This window comes from Lepisosteus platostomus, unplaced genomic scaffold (genome assembly GCF_059453375.1).
Source record: "Lepisosteus platostomus isolate fLepPlt1 unplaced genomic scaffold, fLepPlt1.hap1 Scaffold_74_H1, whole genome shotgun sequence".
NCBI classification, from domain to species: Eukaryota; Metazoa; Chordata; class Actinopteri; order Semionotiformes; family Lepisosteidae; genus Lepisosteus; species Lepisosteus platostomus.
In genome coordinates this window covers 32241-53806 of record NW_028291686.1, presented here as the reverse complement: position 1 = coordinate 53806, position 21566 = coordinate 32241, and the positions used below count along the sequence as shown (strand labels likewise).

Below are 21566 nucleotides of genomic sequence, written 5' to 3'. Positions count from 1 at the left end.
ATTTCTAAAACAGGAGATTCGCGTTTGGGAATGCGCCCTGCCCTACAAATAAAACAGGTCTACGGGTCTGAAACCTGCTCCACGGAAAACAGCTCTGTTGCGCTTTTGATCAAAGGGAGATTCGCTGTTCTTACTTTTTGATGACATAACACCCAAAGGGGCTTCTTTGGAGCTGGATTCCAACCAGCATCCTTAAGTTTCTTGGCGGTATCCTTTACAGTCCTCTGTTCGGTCGACAAGGGACTGAAGGGGGCAGCTTTCCTCACACATACAGTGCAATGTACTGTAGTGTTCCCCTTCATTGAATTCGCAGTTCTGCATCAGACCTCTAACTCGTTTCCTTAGCTTGGATTTAAGCCACGAAGCAGGCTTCTACTGTATAAGGAATCACAAACTATTTGAGAGGCCACCATCCCAGGGGGAACTGACAAAGTCTATCCCTAAACACCTAGCGCGGTCTCTCGAGAGACTGTCAAAAATCGCTTTCTCCGTTTGCGTTGCAAGTAAGTGAAAACGCGGTCTCAGCCCAGAGCCACTTGGCAGCAGCGACACGTAAATACCGTTACTGTTACTGCTCGATACCGACGTTAGCCTACTATACCATGTTCAGCCACCGCTAGAAAATGCACGGCTCTAGAACCGGAGCAAACGACAGGAGGGCCAACGCCGAACGGGCACACATGGAGCGCGACGAGAATGGGATTCGAACCCATGCGTGCGGAGCACAATGGATTAGCAGTCCATCGCCTTAACCACTCGGCCACCTCGTCGAGGGATCTGGGCTGTCCGGACATGGGTTGGCGCGCTCCAGATGATCTTTTTCTTTTTTTTCCCCCGTACTCGAGGGTCATTTTCCTGTTCCACATGCGATTTCAACATTTTCCTTGGGAGATGTCAAGCCAGCAAGCCACTGCTGTGGTTCAGTGGCCAGTGTGGAGTTCAGTGGCCCTGTTGTACACAGAAAGCACATTGAGCTCCTTGGACATGAAAAGTTCCAGATAAAAGCCATTTGTCACCCTTTCTCTTGGTGTTGATGTTGCTATTATATGTAAAGGTGGCAACTTGCTCAGCGAGCAGGCGGAGCACACACCGAATGCAGATGTGTCTGAGTGGTGTGTCCAAGTGGCTGTCAAAGGACAGCTCTCCTGGGGCGCCGTGGCTTAGTTGCTTAAGGTGCCTGTCTAGTAAACAGGAGACCCTGGCTCCGAATCCCAGCGGTGCCTTTTTTGTTCTGTCTTCTCGAACAGAACTGGTCATTATGGACAACCGCCTACGGCTAGACTTAATTAAATGCAAGCATTCATTTCCTGTCTTGAACAACTTGTTTTTCTTATAATGGATGCAACTTGCAAAACATGAAATACAAACCTTGCTAATCAGCACTCGCGGCTGGCAAAAAAAAAAAAAGAAGTCAGCAATGTTTTTTTCTTTAACCTTAACCCTTCTAATGGAGAAGAGTTAAACGACCGAGTCTATGCAGCTTAAACGGTGCGCACGTCGGGTTCTTAGCTGAAAGGGTGGTAAATCACGCTCACCCCAGTCCTTAATCTTTTAAAGAGGATACAAAATTGAACCTAGTCGCCACATCACATACATCCTGATCAATGATAAAAAGGTAACATCTATCCTCGCTCCAAAGTAAATCTCACGTTGAGGGCATATTTGTTTTCAATTTACCATGAGTCGGGCTCGGCTGCACAGAGGCGAGAGCAGAGCAATGAGGTCACGGGGACAGGGGAGTCACACGCTGGCTGTTTGAACACGCGGAAGATCACTGAGGGATCCACAGTATGTGGACCCTCCGTGCACCATCAGTCCGCACTCCGGACTCTGAATCCTGCCATCCGAGTTAAGATCTCGGCGGAACCTGAGGCGCAGTTCCTTCTTAAAACGTAATCTGGTGAGCATTTCTAGAATCGTACTTGTATAGATGCAGCCTTTAATGTGTTGCTAGGTTAAAATTGATGACTTCTTGAACTTCAGTAGGCAACTGCCCTCTTGATTTCGGATTTAATTTCTTTATTACAGGGGCACTTTTATGAAGACAGAGTCATGTTCAGGTACTTTGCTTGATGGAGGAAGCTCATTTCGGACTCTGTGATCTGCTCACCTGGAAAGGTCTGCTGTACTACTACAAGAGAGAAGTAGAGTCTGGAAGAAGGGACAATTTTATGATGCTTTGGAAGATAATGTTTTTTTTTCTTTGAAATCGAAATGAATCAGAATATCAGTGCAAAAGACAGACTCTTGGTTTGGTTTAAAGAGATATGGTTTTAAAACAGACAAAATGTAGAAAACAGGTGTTTCTCACTTTTGGTAAAGAATGGACCGGGGGTAATATTTTACTAGTTGCAGTGCTGATCTCACTGGGTTACAGTCCTGCAGTGTCACACCGGGGCCAGTGGCACAATGGATAACGCGTCTGACTACGGATCAGGAGATTGCGGGTTGGACTCCTGCCTGGCTCGGGTCGTTTTTAAACGCATCGGGCTACTCCCTAAGTAGTCTGTGCTACTTACTGCATTGCAATCGTACCCAATAAGAGATTTCCTTCATGTAAATGAACTGCACCTGACAGCTTTAGAAAAACACCTGGGCTCAGTACGGTGCTGAGAGCTCAGCGTTGCTGTTCTAATTAGCACGCACTGCATCGGCTATGAGCCCGAACTTTTCAATTATTCCGATCAGTAAGTCAACACGTAGTCCACATGAACGGTAGAAATATTCTCTTGTCTGTCTCTTGTTTGTATAGAACTGAATGTCCCTGACAATGTACTGTTAGTTTTAATTGAAGAACGGCACCTGTGTTCAAATATACCAGACAAGTTTATGTAACTGCTCATGCGACACTCAGTTGTAATTAGTCAAGAAATAAAGTCGAACAACAGCTGCGGGTTTGATTCTGAACGTATGAGATTGCAGCGCCTTTTACTTCCATTGACAAATGACAGAGATTCGAAGAGAGATCCTTCAGACCAGCAAGCAAACCCACGGCTATTTCGGTTTTCTATCTAGGCAACGTTGGTGTCTGCAATAGCATACATGAAAGCGTGATGCAATTTCTGTGGCTACATTTGTTGCACGTCATGCACAGTAAGAGTGTTTCTAACACCAAATAAAAAGTCAACAATTAGCGATCACGCCTTCTCCTCAGTTAACCCACTGAAACCCTTGCTGTTAACAGTTGTTTACTGCGTGCTTTAGGAGCACCTACATATCGTGTCGGTTCTTTCAGCTTTATTCATTAGGTTTTCAAAGGCATAAGCAGAGCACCAGAGGTGCGAAGGCAAAGTGTGTGGTTATCTGAAGAATTGATGTCCATGGCAGCGGGGCCAAGCGATTTAGCGTTGTTATAGTACCAGGAAAGGAGAAGCGGCACTTCGCCTCTGCCGCGCAGGCACAAGGCGACGTGCGGCAGACGCCGGAGTCGGCAGGTTTCGAACCTGCGCGGGGAAGCCCCAACGCATTTCGAGCCCATCGCCTTAACCACTCGACCACGACAAAAGCGAGCCCGCCGCCGCCGCATTCCTCCTATAATCAAACACGGACTGCGAGGTGGCTGCGGATACCTTTTTAAAGTTGCTCTCCGTTAAAAAAAAAATACCTTTCACAAGATACGTGCCGGCAGACAGACACGCCTCAGAGGGTTTAAGGCTGGCTTCACGTTCAAATGATAAAGTCCCCCCGTCCGGATGTCAAAATGCAACTTTGGCAGACAGAACAAACATCAACAAACCACAAATGTGGACAAGGATTTTACAAGCTGCACCACACTGCACTTTCAAAAGCATTTACGTTCGTCTTAGACGCAGGACTTGCCTTTGATTTGCGCGCTTACGAACGCCATGGAAAACGAAACAAAACTAAAGCCCTCAGCTCCTGCACGTGATTATAATGCCGTTACGTGTCGAAGCAGTAATTTACGTCATCCTACCACTGCAACACGGGGAATAGAGAGAAATGAGCACACGCTACGAATCGTCTCAATCACTCCCTAGAGTCGTAAGGCGCATTGAAGGGTGCACCCCCATCATTAATCGTTGCGCCTCTGTGAAAGGAAAGCTCTTGGGCAGTCTTTGAAACAGCTCGGATGAAACACTTGATTGCTTCCATGTGCATCTGGAGCCCACTTCTTATTTTCACTTCACGCCGCCCAAAGCATTTCTAAAACAGGAGATTCGCGTTTGGGAATGCGCCCTGCCCTACAAATAAAACAGGTCTACGGGTCTGAAACCTGCTCCACGGAAAACAGCTCTGTTGCGCTTTTGATCAAAGGGAGATTCGCTGTTCTTACTTTTTGATGACATAACACCCAAAGGGGCTTCTTTGGAGCTGGATTCCAACCAGCATCCTTAAGTTTCTTGGCGGTATCCTTTACAGTCCTCTGTTCGGTCGACAAGGGACTGAAGGGGGCAGCTTTCCTCACACATACAGTGCAATGTACTGTAGTGTTCCCCTTCATTGAATTCGCAGTTCTGCATCAGACCTCTAACTCGTTTCCTTAGCTTGGATTTAAGCCACGAAGCAGGCTTCTACTGTATAAGGAATCACAAACTATTTGAGAGGCCACCATCCCAGGGGGAACTGACAAAGTCTATCCCTAAACACCTAGCGCGGTCTCTCGAGAGACTGTCAAAAATCGCTTTCTCCGTTTGCGTTGCAAGTAAGTGAAAACGCGGTCTCAACCCAGAGCCACTTGGCAGCAGCGACACGTAAATACCGTTACTGTTACTGCTCGATACCGACGTTAGCCTACTATACCATGTTCAGCCACCGCTAGAAAATGCACGGCTCTAGAACCGGAGCAAACGACAGGAGGGCCAACGCCGAACGGGCACACGTGTCAGACATGGAGCGCGACGAGAATGGGATTCGAACCCATGCGTGCAGAGCACAATGGATTAGCAGTCCATCGCCTTAACCACTCGGCCACCTCGTCGAGGGATCTGGGCTGTCCGGACATGGGTTGGCGCGCTCCAGATGATCTTTTTCTTTTTTTTCCCCCGTACTCGAGGGTCATTTTCCTGTTCCACATGCGATTTCAACATTTTCCTTGGGAGATGTCAAGCCAGCAAGCCACTGCTGTGGTTCAGTGGCCAGTGTGGAGTTCAGTGGCCCTGTTGTACACAGAAAGCACATTGAGCTCCTTGGACATGAAAAGTTCCAGATAAAAGCCATTTGTCACCCTTTCTCTTGGTGTTGATGTTGCTATTATATGTAAAGGTGGCAACTTGCTCAGCGAGCAGGCGGAGCACACACCGAATGCAGATGTGTCTGAGTGGTGTGTCCAAGTGGCTGTCAAAGGACAGCTCTCCTGGGGCGCCGTGGCTTAGTTGCTTAAGGTGCCTGTCTAGTAAACAGGAGACCCTGGCTCCGAATCCCAGCGGTGCCTTTTTTGTTCTGTCTTCTCGAACAGAACTGGTCATTATGGACAACCGCCTACGGCTAGACTTAATTAAATGCAAGCATTCATTTCCTGTCTTGAACAACTTGTTTTTCTTATAATGGATGCAACTTGCAAAACATGAAATACAAACCTTGCTAATCAGCACTCGCGGCTGGCAAAAAAAAAAAGAAGTCAGCAATGTTTTTTTCTTTAACCTTAACCCTTCTAATGGAGAAGAGTTAAACGACCGAGTCTATGCAGCTTAAACGGTGCGCACGTCGGGTTCTTAGCTGAAAGGGTGGTAAATCACGCTCACCCCAGTCCTTAATCTTTTAAAGAGGATACAAAATTGAACCTAGTCGCCACATCACATACATCCTGATCAATGATAAAAAGGTAACATCTATCCTCGCTCCAAAGTAAATCTCACGTTGAGGGCATATTTGTTTTCAATTTACCATGAGTCGGGCTCGGCTGCACAGAGGCGAGAGCAGAGCAATGAGGTCACGGGGACAGGGGAGTCACACGCTGGCTGTTTGAACACGCGGAAGATCACTGAGGGATCCACAGTATGTGGACCCTCCGTGCGCCATCAGTCCGCACTCCGGACTCTGAATCCTGCCATCCGAGTTAAGATCTCGGCGGAACCTGAGGCGCAGTTCCTTCTTAAAACGTAATCTGGTGAGCATTTCTAGAATCGTACTTGTATAGATGCAGCCTTTAATGTGTTGCTAGGTTAAAATTGATGACTTCTTGAACTTCAGTAGGCAACTGCCCTCTTGATTTCGGATTTAATTTCTTTATTACAGGGGCACTTTTATGAAGACAGAGTCATGTTCAGGTACTTTGCTTGATGGAGGAAGCTCATTTCGGACTCTGTGATCTGCTCACCTGGAAAGGTCTGCTGTACTACTACAAGAGAGAAGTAGAGTCTGGAAGAAGGGACAATTTTATGATGCTTTGGAAGATAATGTTTTTTTTTTCTTTGAAATCGAAATGAATCAGAATATCAGTGCAAAAGACAGACTCTTGGTTTGGTTTAAAGAGATATGGTTTTAAAACAGACAAAATGTAGAAAACAGGTGTTTCTCACTTTTGGTAAAGAATGGACCAGGGGTAATATTTTACTAGTTGCAGTGCTGATCTCACTGGGTTACAGTCCTGCAGTGTCACACTGGGGCCAGTGGCGCAATGGATAACGCGTCTGACTACGGATCAGGAGATTGCGGGTTGGACTCCTGCCTGGCTCGGGTCGTTTTTAAACGCATTGGGCTACTCCCTAAGTAGTCTGTGCTACTTACTGCATTGCAATCGTACCCAGTAAGAGATTTCCTTCATGTAAATGAACTGCACCTGACAGCTTTAGAAAAACACCTGGGCTCAGTACGGTGCTGAGAGCTCAGCGTTGCTGTTCTAATTAGCACGCACTGCATCGGCTATGAGCCCGAACTTTTCAATTATTCCGATCAGTAAGTCAACACGTAGTCCACATGAACGGTAGAAATATTCTCTTGTCTGTCTCTTGTTTGTATAGAACTGAATGTCCCTGACAATGTACTGTTAGTTTTAATTGAAGAACGGCACCTGTGTTCAAATATACCAGACAAAATTTATGTAACTGCTCATGCGACACTCAGTTGTAATTAGTCAAGAAATAAAGTCGAACAACAGCTGCGGGTTTGATTCTGAACGTATGAGATTGCAGCGCCTTTTACTTCCATTGACAAATGACAGAGATTCGAAGAGAGATCCTTCAGACCAGCAAGCAAACCCACGGCTATTTCGGTTTTCTATCTAGGCAACGTTGGTGTCTGCAATAGCATACATGAAAGCGTGATGCAATTTCTGTGGCTACATTTGTTGCACGTCATGCACAGTAAGAGTGTTTCTAACACCAAATAAAAAGTCAACAATTAGCGATCACGCCTTCTCCTCAGTTAACCCACTGAAACCCTTGCTGTTAACAGTTGTTTACTGCGTGCTTTAGGAGCACCTACATATCGTGTCGGTTCTTTCAGCTTTATTCATTAGGTTTTCAAAGGCATAAGCAGAGCACCAGAGGTGCGAAGGCAAAGTGTGTGGTTATCTGAAGAATTGATGTCCATGGCAGCGGGGCCAAGCGATTTAGCGTTGTTATAGTACCAGGAAAGGAGAAGCGGCACTTCGCCTCTGCCGCGCAGGCACAAGGCGACGTGCGGCAGACGCCGGAGTCGGCAGGTTTCGAACCTGCGCGGGGAAGCCCCAACGCATTTCGAGCCCATCGCCTTAACCACGACAAAAGCGAGCCCGCCGCCGCCGCATTCCTCCTATAATCAAACACGGACTGCGAGGTGGCTGCGGATACCTTTTTAAAGTTGCTCTCCGTTAAAAAAAAAATACCTTTCACAAGATACGTGCCGGCAGACAGACACGCCTCAGAGGGTTTAAGGCTGGCTTCACGTTCAAATGATAAAGTCCCCCCGTCCGGATGTCAAAATGCAACTTTGGCAGACAGAACAAACATCAACAAACCACAAATGTGGACAAGGATTTTACAAGCTGCACCACACTGCACTTTCAAAAGCATTTACGTTCGTCTTAGACGCAGGACTTGCCTTTGATTTGCGCGCTTACGAACGCCATGGAAAACGAAACAAAACTAAAGCCCTCAGCTCCTGCACGTGATTATAATGCCGTTACGTGTCGAAGCAGTAATTTACGTCATCCTACCACTGCAACACGGGGAATAGAGAGAAATGAGCACACGCTACGAATCGTCTCAATCACTCCCTAGAGTCGTAAGGCGCATTGAAGGGTGCACCCCCATCATTAATCGTTGCGCCTCTGTGAAAGGAAAGCTCTTGGGCAGTCTTTGAAACAGCTCGGATGAAACACTTGATTGCTTCCATGTGCATCTGGAGCCCACTTCTTATTTTCACTTCACGCCGCCCAAAGCATTTCTAAAACAGGAGATTCGTGTTTGGGAATGCGCCCTGCCCTACAAATAAAACAGGTCTACGGGTCTGAAACCTGCTCCACGGAAAACAGCTCTGTTGCGCTTTTGATCAAAGGGAGATTCGCTGTTCTTACTTTTTGATGACATAACACCCAAAGGGGCTTCTTTGGAGCTGGATTCCAACCAGCATCCTTAAGTTTCTTGGCGGTATCCTTTACAGTCCTCTGTTCGGTCGACAAGGGACTGAAGGGGGCAGCTTTCCTCACACATACAGTGCAATGTACTGTAGTGTTCCCCTTCATTGAATTCGCAGTTCTGCATCAGACCTCTAACTCGTTTCCTTAGCTTGGATTTAAGCCACGAAGCAGGCTTCTACTGTATAAGGAATCACAAACTATTTGAGAGGCCACCATCCCAGGGGGAACTGACAAAGTCTATCCCTAAACACCTAGCGCGGTCTCTCAAGAGACTGTCAAAAATCGCTTTCTCCGTTTGCGTTGCAAGTAAGTGAAAACGCGGTCTCAACCCAGAGCCACTTGGCAGCAGCGACACGTAAATACCGTTACTGTTACTGCTCGATACCGACGTTAGCCTACTATACCATGTTCAGCCACCGCTAGAAAATGCACGGCTCTAGAACCGGAGCAAACGACAGGAGGGCCAACGCCGAACGGGCACACATGGAGCGCGACGAGAATGGGATTTGAACCCATGCGTGCGGAGCACAATGGATTAGCAGTCCATCGCCTTAACCACTCGGCCACCTCGTCGAGGGATCTGGGCTGTCCGGACATGGGTTGGCGCGCTCCAGATGATCTTTTTCTTTTTTTTCCCCCGTACTCGAGGGTCATTTTCCTGTTCCACATGCGATTTCAACATTTTCCTTGGGAGATGTCAAGCCAGCAAGCCACTGCTGTGGTTCAGTGGCCAGTGTGGAGTTCAGTGGCCCTGTTGTACAAAGAAAGCACATTGAGCTCCTTGGACATGAAAAGTTCCAGATAAAAGCCATTTGTCACCCTTTCTCTTGGTGTTGATGTTGCTATTATATGTAAAGGTGGCAACTTGCTCAGCGAGCAGGCGGAGCACACACCGAATGCAGATGTGTCTGAGTGGTGTGTCCAAGTGGCTGTCAAAGGACAGCTCTCCTGGGGCGCCGTGGCTTAGCTGCTTAAGGTGCCTGTCTAGTAAACAGGAGACCCTGGCTCCGAATCCCAGCGGTGCCTTTTTTGTTCTGTCTTCTCGAACAGAACTGGTCATTATGGACAACCGCCTACGGCTAGACTTAATTAAATGCAAGCATTCATTTCCTGTCTTGAACAACTTGTTTTTCTTATAATGGATGCAACTTGCAAAACATGAAATACAAACCTTGCTAATCAGCACTCGCGGCTGGCAAAAAAAAAAAGAAGTCAGCAATGTTTTTTTCTTTAACCTTAACCCTTCTAATGGAGAAGAGTTAAACGACCGAGTCTATGCAGCTTAAACGGTGCGCACGTCGGGTTCTTAGCTGAAAGGGTGGTAAATCACGCTCACCCCAGTCCTTAATCTTTTAAAGAGGATACAAAATTGAACCTAGTCGCCACATCACATACATCCTGATCAATGATAAAAAGGTAACATCTATCCTCGCTCCAAAGTAAATCTCACGTTGAGGGCATATTTGTTTTCAATTTACCATGAGTCGGGCTCGGCTGCACAGAGGCGAGAGCAGAGCAATGAGGTCACGGGGACAGGGGAGTCACACGCTGGCTGTTTGAACACGCGGAAGATCACTGAGGGATCCACAGTATGTGGACCCTCCGTGCGCCATCAGTCCGCACTCCGGACTCTGAATCCTGCCATCCGAGTTAAGATCTCGGCGGAACCTGAGGCGCAGTTCCTTCTTAAAACGTAATCTGGTGAGCATTTCTAGAATCGTACTTGTATAGATGCAGCCTTTAATGTGTTGCTAGGTTAAAATTGATGACTTCTTGAACTTCAGTAGGCAACTGCCCTCTTGATTTCGGATTTAATTTCTTTATTACAGGGGCACTTTTATGAAGACAGAGTCATGTTCAGGTACTTTGCTTGATGGAGGAAGCTCATTTCGGACTCTGTGATCTGCTCACCTGGAAAGGTCTGCTGTACTACTACAAGAGAGAAGTAGAGTCTGGAAGAAGGGACAATTTTATGATGCTTTGGAAGATAATGTTTTTTTTTTCTTTGAAATCGAAATGAATCAGAATATCAGTGCAAAAGACAGACTCTTGGTTTGGTTTAAAGAGATATGGTTTTAAAACAGACAAAATGTAGAAAACAGGTGTTTCTCACTTTTGGTAAAGAATGGACCGGGGGTAATATTTTACTAGTTGCAGTGCTGATCTCACTGGGTTACAGTCCTACAGTGTCACACCGGGGCCAGTGGCGCAATGGATAACGCGTCTGACTACGGATCAGGAGATTGCGGGTTGGACTCCTGCCTGGCTCGGGTCGTTTTTAAACGCATCGGGCTACTCCCTAAGTAGTCTGTGCTACTTACTGCATTGCAATCGTACCCAGTAAGAGATTTCCTTCATGTAAATGAACTGCACCTGACAGCTTTAGAAAAACACCTGGGCTCAGTACGGTGCTGAGAGCTCAGCGTTGCTGTTCTAATTAGCACGCACTGCATCGGCTATGAGCCCGAACTTTTCAATTATTCCGATCAGTAAGTCAACACGTAGTCCACATGAACGGTAGAAATATTCTCTTGTCTGTCTCTTGTTTGTATAGAACTGAATGTCCCTGACAATGTACTGTTAGTTTTAATTGAAGAACGGCACCTGTGTTCAAATATACCAGACAAGTTTATGTAACTGCTCATGCGACACTCAGTTGTAATTAGTCAAGAAATAAAGTCGAACAACAGCTGCGGGTTTGATTCTGAACGTATGAGATTGCAGCGCCTTTTACTTCCATTGACAAATGACAGAGATTCGAAGAGAGATCCTTCAGACCAGCAAGCAAACCCACGGCTATTTCGGTTTTCTATCTAGGCAACGTTGGTGTCTGCAATAGCATACATGAAAGCGTGATGCAATTTCTGTGGCTACATTTGTTGCACGTCATGCACAGTAAGAGTGTTTCTAACACCAAATAAAAAGTCAACAATTAGCGATCACGCCTTCTCCTCAGTTAACCCACTGAAACCCTTGCTGTTAACAGTTGTTTACTGCGTGCTTTAGGAGCACCTACATATCGTGTCGGTTCTTTCAGCTTTATTCATTAGGTTTTCAAAGGCATAAGCAGAGCACCAGAGGTGCGAAGGCAAAGTGTGTGGTTATCTGAAGAATTGATGTCCATGGCAGCGGGGCCAAGCGATTTAGCGTTGTTATAGTACCAGGAAAGGAGAAGCGGCACTTCGCCTCTGCCGCGCAGGCACAAGGCGACGTGCGGCAGACGCCGGAGTCGGCAGGTTTCGAACCTGCGCGGGGAAGCCCCAACGCATTTCGAGCCCATCGCCTTAACCACTCGACCACGACAAAAGCGAGCCCGCCGCCGCCGCATTCCTCCTATAATCAAACACGGACTGCGAGGTGGCTGCGGATACCTTTTTAAAGTTGCTCTCCGTTAAAAACAAAATACCTTTCACAAGATACGTGCCGGCAGACAGACACGCCTCAGAGGGTTTAAGGCTGGCTTCACGTTCAAATGATAAAGTCCCCCCGTCCGGATGTCAAAATGCAACTTTGGCAGACAGAACAAACATCAACAAACCACAAATGTGGACAAGGATTTTACAAGCTGCACCACACTGCACTTTCAAAAGCATTTACGTTCGTCTTAGACGCAGGACTTGCCTTTGATTTGCGCGCTTACGAACGCCATGGAAAACGAAACAAAACTAAAGCCCTCAGCTCCTGCACGTGATTATAATGCCGTTACGTGTCGAAGCGGTAATTTACGTCATCCTACCACTGCAACACGGGGAATAGAGAGAAATGAGCACACGCTACGAATCGTCTCAATCACTCCCTAGAGTCGTAAGGCGCATTGAAGGGTGCACCCCCATCATTAATCGTTGCGCCTCTGTGAAAGGAAAGCTCTTGGGCAGTCTTTGAAACAGCTCGGATGAAACACTTGATTGCTTCCATGTGCATCTGGAGCCCACTTCTTATTTTCACTTCACGCCGCCCAAAGCATTTCTAAAACAGGAGATTCGTGTTTGGGAATGCGCCCTGCCCTACAAATAAAACAGGTCTACGGGTCTGAAACCTGCTCCACGGAAAACAGCTCTGTTGCGCTTTTGATCAAAGGGAGATTCGCTGTTCTTACTTTTTGATGACATAACACCCAAAGGGGCTTCTTTGGAGCTGGATTCCAACCAGCATCCTTAAGTTTCTTGGCGGTATCCTTTACAGTCCTCTGTTCGGTCGACAAGGGACTGAAGGGGGCAGCTTTCCTCACACATACAGTGCAATGTACTGTAGTGTTCCCCTTCATTGAATTCGCAGTTCTGCATCAGACCTCTAACTCGTTTCCTTAGCTTGGATTTAAGCCACGAAGCAGGCTTCTACTGTATAAGGAATCACAAACTATTTGAGAGGCCACCATCCCAGGGGGAACTGACAAAGTCTATCCCTAAACACCTAGCGCGGTCTCTCGAGAGACTGTCAAAAATCGCTTTCTCCGTTTGCGTTGCAAGTAAGTGAAAACGCGGTCTCAACCCAGAGCCACTTGGCAGCAGCGACACGAAAATACCGTTACTGTTACTGCTCGATACCGACGTTAGCCTACTATACCATGTTCAGCCACCGCTAGAAAATGCACGGCTCTAGGACCGGAGCAAACGACAGGAGGGCCAACGCCGAACGGGCACACATGGAGCGCGACGAGAATGGGATTCGAACCCATGCGTGCGGAGCACAATGGATTAGCAGTCCATCGCCTTAACCACTCGGCCACCTCGTCGAGGGATCTGGGCTGTCCGGACATGGGTTGGCGCGCTCCAGATGATCTTTTTCTTTTTTTTCCCCCGTACTCGAGGGTCATTTTCCTGTTCCACATGCGATTTCAACATTTTCCTTGGGAGATGTCAAGCCAGCAAGCCACTGCTGTGGTTCAGTGGCCAGTGTGGAGTTCAGTGGCCCTGTTGTACACAGAAAGCACATTGAGCTCCTTGGACATGAAAAGTTCCAGATAAAAGCCATTTGTCACCCTTTCTCTTGGTGTTGATGTTGCTATTATATGTAAAGGTGGCAACTTGCTCAGCGAGCAGGCGGAGCACACACCGAATGCAGATGTGTCTGAGTGGTGTGTCCAAGTGGCTGTCAAAGGACAGCTCTCCTGGGGCGCTGTGGCTTAGTTGCTTAAGGTGCCTGTCTAGTAAACAGGAGACCCTGGCTCCGAATCCCAGCGGTGCCTTTTTTGTTCTGTCTTCTCGAACAGAACTGGTCATTATGGACAACCGCCTACGGCTAGACTTAATTAAATGCAAGCATTCATTTCCTGTCTTGAACAACTTGTTTTTCTTATAATGGATGCAACTTGCAAAACATGAAATACAAACCTTGCTAATCAGCACTCGCGGCTGGCAAAAAAAAAAAGAAGTCAGCAATGTTTTTTTCTTTAACCTTAACCCTTCTAATGGAGAAGAGTTAAACGACCGAGTCTATGCAGCTTAAACGGTGCGCACGTCGGGTTCTTAGCTGAAAGGGTGGTAAATCACGCTCACCCCAGTCCTTAATCTTTTAAAGAGGATACAAAATTGAACCTAGTCGCCACATCACATACATCCTGATCAATGATAAAAAGGTAACATCTATCCTCGCTCCAAAGTAAATCTCACGTTGAGGGCATATTTGTTTTCAATTTACCATGAGTCGGGCTCGGCTGCACAGAGGCGAGAGCAGAGCAATGAGGTCACGGGGACAGGGGAGTCACACGCTGGCTGTTTGAACACGCGGAAGATCACTGAGGGATCCACAGTATGTGGACCCTCCGTGCGCCATCAGTCCGCACTCCGGACTCTGAATCCTGCCATCCGAGTTAAGATCTCGGCGGAACCTGAGGCGCAGTTCCTTCTTAAAACGTAATCTGGTGAGCATTTCTAGAATCGTACTTGTATAGATGCAGCCTTTAATGTGTTGCTAGGTTAAAATTGATGACTTCTTGAACTTCAGTAGGCAACTGCCCTCTTGATTTCGGATTTAATTTCTTTATTACAGGGGCACTTTTATGAAGACAGAGTCATGTTCAGGTACTTTGCTTGATGGAGGAAGCTCATTTCGGACTCTGTGATCTGCTCACCTGGAAAGGTCTGCTGTACTACTACAAGAGAGAAGTAGAGTCTGGAAGAAGGGACAATTTTATGATGCTTTGGAAGATAATGTTTTTTTTTCTTTGAAATCGAAATGAATCAGAATATCAGTGCAAAAGACAGACTCTTGGTTTGGTTTAAAGAGATATGGTTTTAAAACAGACAAAATGTAGAAAACAGGTGTTTCTCACTTTTGGTAAAGAATGGACCGGGGGTAATATTTTACTAGTTGCAGTGCTGATCTCACTGGGTTACAGTCCTGCAGTGTCACACCGGGGCCAGTGGCGCAATGGATAACGCGTCTGACTACGGATCAGGAGATTGCGGGTTGGACTCCTGCCTGGCTCGGGTCGTTTTTAAACGCATCGGGCTACTCCCTAAGTAGTCTGTGCTACTTACTGCATTGCAATCGTACCCAGTAAGAGATTTCCTTCATGTAAATGAACTGCACCTGACAGCTTTAGAAAAACACCTGAGCTCAGTACGGTGCTGAGAGCTCAGCGTTGCTGTTCTAATTAGCACGCACTGCATCGGCTATGAGCCCGAACTTTTCAATTATTCCGATCAGTAAGTCAACACGTAGTCCACATGAACGGTAGAAATATTCTCTTGTCTGTCTCTTGTTTGTATAGAACTGAATGTCCCTGACAATGTACTGTTAGTTTTAATTGAAGAACGGCACCTGTGTTCAAATATACCAGACAAGTTTATGTAACTGCTCATGCGACACTCAGTTGTAATTAGTCAAGAAATAAAGTCGAACAACAGCTGCGGGTTTGATTCTGAACGTATGAGATTGCAGCGCCTTTTACTTCCATTGACAAATGACAGAGATTCGAAGAGAGATCCTTCAGACCAGCAAGCAAACCCACGGCTATTTCGGTTTTCTATCTAGGCAACGTTGGTGTCTGCAATAGCATACATGAAAGCGTGATGCAATTTCTGTGGCTACATTTGTTGCACGTCATGCACAGTAAGAGTGTTTCTAACACCAAATAAAAAGTCAACAATTAGCGATCACGCCTTCTCCTCAGTAAACCCACTGAAACCCTTGCTGTTAACAGTTGTTTACTGCGTGCTTTAGGAGCACCTACATATCGTGTCGGTTCTTTCAGCTTTATTCATTAGGTTTTCAAAGGCATAAGCAGAGCACCAGAGGTGCGAAGGCAAAGTGTGTGGTTATCTGAAGAATTGATGTCCATGGCAGCGGGGCCAAGCGATTTAGCGTTGTTATAGTACCAGGAAAGGAGAAGCGGCACTTCGCCTCTGCCGCGCAGGCACAAGGCGACGTGCGGCAGACGCCGGAGTCGGCAGGTTTTGAACCTGCGCGGGGAAGCCCCAACGCATTTCGAGCCCATCGCCTTAACCACTCGACCACGACAAAAGCGAGCCCGCCGCCGCCGCATTCCTCCTATAATCAAACACGGACTGCGAGGTGGCTGCGGATACCTTTTTAAAGTTGCTCTCCGTTAAAAACAAAATACCTTTCACAAGATACGTGCCGGCAGACAGACACGCCTCAGAGGGTTTAAGGCTGGCTTCACGTTCAAATGATAAAGTCCCCCCGTCCGGATGTCAAAATGCAACTTTGGCAGACAGAACAAACATCAACAAACCACAAATGTGGACAAGGATTTTACAAGCTGCACCACACTGCACTTTCAAAAGCATTTACGTTCGTCTTAGACGCAGGACTTGCCTTTGATTTGCGCGCTTACGAACGCCATGGAAAACGAAACAAAACTAAAGCCCTCAGCTCCTGCACGTGATTATAATACCGTTACGTGTCGAAGCAGTAATTGACGTCATCCTACCACTGCAACACGGGGAATAGAGAGAAATGAGCACACGCTACGAATCGTCTCAATCACTCCCTAGAGTCGTAAGGCGCATTGAAGGGTGCACCCCCATCATTAATCGTTGCGCCTCTGTGAAAGGAAAGCTCTTGGGCAGTCTTTGAAACAGCTCGGATGAAACACTTGATTGCTTCCATGTGCATCTGGAGCCCACTTCTTATTTTCACTTCACGCCGCCCAAAGCATTTCTAAAACAGGAGATTCGCGTTTGGGAATGCGCCCTGCCCTACAAATAAAACAGGTCTACGGGTCTGAAACCTGCTCCACGGAAAACAGCTCTGTTGCGCTTTTGATCAAAGGGAGATTCGCTGTTCTTACTTTTTGATGACATAACACCCAAAGGGGCTTCTTTGGAGCTGGATTCCAACCAGCATCCTTAAGTTTCTTGGCGGTATCCTTTACAGTCCTCTGTTCGGTCGACAAGGGACTGAAGGGGGCAGCTTTCCTCACACATACAGTGCAATGTACTGTAGTGTTCCCCTTCATTGAATTCGCAGTTCTGCATCAGACCTCTAACTCGTTTCCTTAGCTTGGATTTAAGCCACGAAGCAGGCTTCTACTGTATAAGGAATCACAAACTATTTGAGAGGCCACCATCCCAGGGGGAACTGACAAAGTCTATCCCTAAACACCTAGCGCGGTCTCTCGAGAGACTGTCAAAAATCGCTTTCTCCGTTTGCGTTGCAAGTAAGTGAAAACGCGGTCTCAACCCAGAGCCACTTGGCAGCAGCGACACGAAAATACCGTTACTGTTACTGCTCGATACCGACGTTAGCCTACTATACCATGTTCAGCCACCGCTAGAAAATGCACGGCTCTAGAACCGGAGCAAACGACAGGAGGGCCACCGCCGAACGGGCACACATGGAGCGCGACGAGAATGGGATTCGAACCCATGCGTGCGGAGCACAATGGATTAGCAGTCCATCGCCTTAACCACTCGGCCACCTCGTCGAGGGATCTGGGCTGTCCGGACATGGGTTGGCGCGCTCCAGATGATCTTTTTCTTTTTTTTCCCCCGTACTCGAGGGTCATTTTCCTGTTCCACATGCGATTTCAACATTTTCCTTGGGAGATGTCAAGCCAGCAAGCCACTGCTGTGGTTCAGTGGCCAGTGTGGAGTTCAGTGGCCCTGTTGTACACAGAAAGCACATTGAGCTCCTTGGACATGAAAAGTTCCAGATAAAAGCCATTTGTCACCCTTTCTCTTGGTGTTGATGTTGCTATTATATGTAAAGGTGGCAACTTGCTCAGCGAGCAGGCGGAGCACACACCGAATGCAGATGTGTCTGAGTGGTGTGTCCAAGTGGCTGTCAAAGGACAGCTCTCCTGGGGCGCCGTGGCTTAGTTGCTTAAGGTGCCTGTCTAGTAAACAGGAGACCCTGGCTCCGAATCCCAGCGGTGCCTTTTTTGTTCTGTCTTCTCGAACAGAACTGGTCATTATGGACAACCGCCTACGGCTAGACTTAATTAAATGCAAGCATTCATTTCCTGTCTTGAACAACTTGTTTTTCTTATAATGGATGCAACTTGCAAAACATGAAATACAAACCTTGCTAATCAGCACTCGCGGCTGGCAAAAAAAAAAAGAAGTCAGCAATGTTTTTTTCTTTAACCTTAACCCTTCTAATGGAGAAGAGTTAAACGACCGAGTCTATGCAGCTTAAACGGTGCGCACGTCGGGTTCTTAGCTGAAAGGGTGGTAAATCACGCTCACCCCAGTCCTTAATCTTTTAAAGAGGATACAAAATTGAACCTAGTCGCCACATCACATACATCCTGATCAATGATAAAAAGGTAACATCTATCCTCGCTCCAAAGTAAATCTCACGTTGAGGGCATATTTGTTTTCAATTTACCATGAGTCGGGCTCGGCTGCACAGAGGCGAGAGCAGAGCAATGAGGTCACGGGGACAGGGGAGTCACACGCTGGCTGTTTGAACACGCGGAAGATCACTGAGGGATCCACAGTATGTGGACCCTCCGTGCGCCATCAGTCCGCACTCCGGACTCTGAATCCTGCCATCCGAGTTAAGATCTCGGCGGAACCTGAGGCGCAGTTCCTTCTTAAAACGTAATCTGGTGAGCATTTCTAGAATCGTACTTGTATAGATGCAGCCTTTAATGTGTTGCTAGGTTAAAATTGATGACTTCTTGAACTTCAGTAGGCAACTGCCCTCTTGATTTCGGATTTAATTTCTTTATTACAGGGGCACTTTTATGAAGACAGAGTCATGTTCAGGTACTTTGCTTGATGGAGGAAGCTCATTTCGGACTCTGTGATCTGCTCACCTGGAAAGGTCTGCTGTACTACTACAAGAGAGAAGTAGAGTCTGGAAGAAGGGACAATTTTATGATGCTTTGGAAGATAATGTTTTTTTTTCTTTGAAATCGAAATGAATCAGAATATCAGTGCAAAAGACAGACTCTTGGTTTGGTTTAAAGAGATATGGTTTTAAAACAGACAAAATGTAGAAAACAGGTGTTTCTCACTTTTGGTAAAGAATGGACCGGGGGTAATATTTTACTAGTTGCAGTGCTGATCTCACTGGGTTACAGTCCTGCAGTGTCACACCGGGGCCAGTGGCGCAATGGATAACGCGTCTGACTACGGATCAGGAGATTGCGGGTTGGACTCCTGCCTGGCTCGGGTCGTTTTTAAACGCATCGGGCTACTCCCTAAGTAGTCTGTGCTACTTACTGCATTGCAATCGTACCCAGTAAGAGATTTCCTTCATGTAAATGAACTGCACCTGACAGCTTTAGAAAAACACCTGGGCTCAGTACGGTGCTGAGAGCTCAGCGTTGCTGTTCTAATTAGCACGCACTGCATCGGCTATGAGCCCGAACTTTTCAATTATTCCGATCAGTAAGTCAACACGTAGTCCACATGAACGGTAGAAATATTCTCTTGTCTGTCTCTTGTTTGTATAGAACTGAATGTCCCTGACAATGTACTGTTAGTTTTAATTGAAGAACGGCACCTGTGTTCAAATATACCAGACAAGTTTATGTAACTGCTCATGCGACACTCAGTTGTAATTAGTCAAGAAATAAAGTCGAACAACAGCTGCGGGTTTGATTCTGAACGTATGAGATTGCAGCGCCTTTTACTTCCATTGACAAATGACAGAGATTCGAAGAGAGATCCTTCAGACCAGCAAGCAAACCCACGGCTATTTCGGTTTTCTATCTAGGCAACGTTGGTGTCTGCAATAGCATACATGAAAGCGTGATGCAATTTCTGTGGCTACATTTGTTGCACGTCATGCACAGTAAGAGTGTTTCTAACACCAAATAAAAAGTCAACAATTAGCGATCACGCCTTCTCCTCAGTTAACCCACTGAAACCCTTGCTGTTAACAGTTGTTTACTGCGTGCTTTAGGAGCACCTACATATCGTGTCGGTTCTTTCAGCTTTATTCATTAGGTTTTCAAAGGCATAAGCAGAGCACCAGAGGTGCGAAGGCAAAGTGTGTGGTTATCTGAAGAATTGATGTCCATGGCAGCGGGGCCAAGCGATTTAGCGTTGTTATAGTACCAGGAAAGGAGAAGCGGCACTTCGCCTCTGCCGCGCAGGCACAAGGCGACGTGCGGCAGACGCCGGAGTCGGCAGGTTTCGAACCTGCGCGGGGAAGCCCCAACGCATTTCGAGCCCATCGCCTTAACCACTCGACCACGACAAAAGCGAGCCCGCCGCCGCCGCATTCCTCCTATAATCAAACACGGACTGCGAGGTGGCTGCGGATACCTTTTTAAAGTTGCTCTCCGTTAAAAACAAAATACCTTTCACAAGATACGTGCCGGCAGACAGACACGCCTCAGAGGGTTTAAGGCTGGCTTCACGTTCAAATGATAAAGTCCCCCCGTCCGGATGTCAAAATGCAACTTTGGCAGACAGAACAAACATCAACAAACCACAAATGTGGACAAGGATTTTACAAGCTGCACCACACTGCACTTTCAAAAGCATTTACGTTCGTCTTAGACGCAGGACTTGCCTTTGATTTGCGCGCTTACGAACGCCATGGAAAACGAAACAAAACTAAAGCCCTCAGCTCCTGCACGTGATTATAATGCCGTTACGTGTCGAAGCAGTAATTGACGTCATCCTACCACTGCAACACGGGGAATAGAGAGAAATGAGCACACGCTACGAATCGTCTCAATCACTCCCTAGAGTCGTAAGGCGCATTGAAGGGTGCACCCCCATCATTAATCGTTGCGCCTCTGTGAAAGGAAAGCTCTTGGGCAGTCTTTGAAACAGCTCGGATGAAACACTTGATTGCTTCCATGTGCATCTGGAGCCCACTTCTTATTTTCACTTCACGCCGCCCAAAGCATTTCTAAAACAGGAGATTCGCGTTTGGGAATGCGCCCTGCCCTACAAATAAAACAGGTCTACGGGTCTGAAACCTGCTCCACGGAAAACAGCTCTGTTGCGCTTTTGATCAAAGGGAGATTCGCTGTTCTTACTTTTTGATGACATAACACCCAAAGGGGCTTCTTTGGAGCTGGATTCCAACCAGCATCCTTAAGTTTCTTGGCGGTATCCTTTACAGTCCTCTGTTCGGTCGACAAGGGACTGAAGGGGGCAGCTTTCCTCACACATACAGTGCAATGTACTGTAGTGTTCCCCTTCATTGAATTCGCAGTTCTGCATCAGACCTCTAACTCGTTTCCTTAGCTTGGATTTAAGCCACGAAGCAGGCTTCTACTGTATAAGGAATCACAAACTATTTGAGAGGCCACCATCCCAGGGGGAACTGACAAAGTCTATCCCTAAACACCTAGCGCGGTCTCTCGAGAGACTGTCAAAAATCGCTTTCTCCGTTTGCGTTGCAAGTAAGTGAAAACGCGGTCTCAACCCAGAGCCACTTGGCAGCAGCGACACGAAAATACCGTTACTGTTACTGCTCGATACCGACGTTAGCCTACTATACCATGTTCAGCCACCGCTAGAAAATGCACGGCTCTAGAACCGGAGCAAACGACAGGAGGGCCAACGCCGAACGGGCACACATGGAGCGCGACGAGAATGGGATTCGAACCCATGCGTGCGGAGCACAATGGATTAGCAGTCCATCGCCTTAACCACTCGGCCACCTCGTC

At 47.1% G+C, this 21566-nt stretch overlaps 6 non-coding genes across 6 annotated transcripts; all 6 read right to left on the bottom strand.

Annotated features, from left to right (window-relative positions):
* Nucleotides 1–688: 688 nt before the first annotated feature.
* trnas-gcu (transfer RNA serine (anticodon GCU)) lies at nt 689–770 on the bottom strand. Its single transcript has one exon. It is a non-coding gene; the product is annotated as a tRNA-Ser (tRNA).
* A 4087-nt stretch (nt 771–4857) lies between these two features.
* trnas-gcu (transfer RNA serine (anticodon GCU)) lies at nt 4858–4939 on the bottom strand. The gene has a single exon. It is a non-coding gene; the product is annotated as a tRNA-Ser (tRNA).
* A 4070-nt stretch (nt 4940–9009) lies between these two features.
* On the bottom strand, nt 9010–9091 carry trnas-gcu (transfer RNA serine (anticodon GCU)). Its single transcript has one exon. It is a non-coding gene; the product is annotated as a tRNA-Ser (tRNA).
* Nucleotides 9092–13168: 4077 nt separating this feature from the next.
* On the bottom strand, nt 13169–13250 carry trnas-gcu (transfer RNA serine (anticodon GCU)). Its single transcript has one exon. It is a non-coding gene; the product is annotated as a tRNA-Ser (tRNA).
* Nucleotides 13251–17326: 4076 nt separating this feature from the next.
* trnas-gcu (transfer RNA serine (anticodon GCU)) lies at nt 17327–17408 on the bottom strand. Its single transcript has one exon. It is a non-coding gene; the product is annotated as a tRNA-Ser (tRNA).
* Nucleotides 17409–21484: 4076 nt separating this feature from the next.
* Nucleotides 21485–21566, bottom strand: trnas-gcu (transfer RNA serine (anticodon GCU)). Its single transcript has one exon. It is a non-coding gene; the product is annotated as a tRNA-Ser (tRNA).